At 35.8% G+C, this 327-nt stretch overlaps 1 protein-coding gene across 1 annotated transcript in view; it reads left to right on the forward strand.

The window, feature by feature from the left end:
- LOC108766475 (protein lifeguard 4) overlaps window positions 1–327 on the forward strand; it is a 7,876-nt gene that overhangs the window by 5,420 nt on the left and 2,129 nt on the right. The window lies entirely within an intron of this gene.

A 327-nucleotide genomic window follows, 5' to 3' on the forward strand; every position in this document is an offset into this window, starting at 1 on the left:
ATTTCGGAAATGGTGCACATAAAAAGACAAAGACATGGGATCAATAGACAAAATGACACGGAATCGTATTCCAACTTAATACAGTCTCTTTTCCCTTTCTAACTGTTTTCCTTATTCCCCTTCCAGTGTTACATCCTTTTGGTTTCTATTTGTCCTCTCGGTTATTGTATTGCTTTGCGTGGTCTTGAGCAGGTCTTGCTAGTTCTCCTAACGAATTGATTCTCAGTTACAGTACCACTGCAAATTGCTCCATAATTTTTAACAGTGAAAAAATTTTTATGTACTACCATCCTCTTTTGCGTTATTTTACTCTTCATTTGTAAGTAA

The sequence above is a fragment of the Trachymyrmex cornetzi genome, unplaced genomic scaffold (genome assembly GCF_001594075.2).
Source record: "Trachymyrmex cornetzi isolate Tcor2-1 unplaced genomic scaffold, Tcor1.1 scaffold590, whole genome shotgun sequence".
In the NCBI taxonomy this organism is placed as follows: domain Eukaryota; kingdom Metazoa; phylum Arthropoda; class Insecta; order Hymenoptera; family Formicidae; genus Trachymyrmex; species Trachymyrmex cornetzi.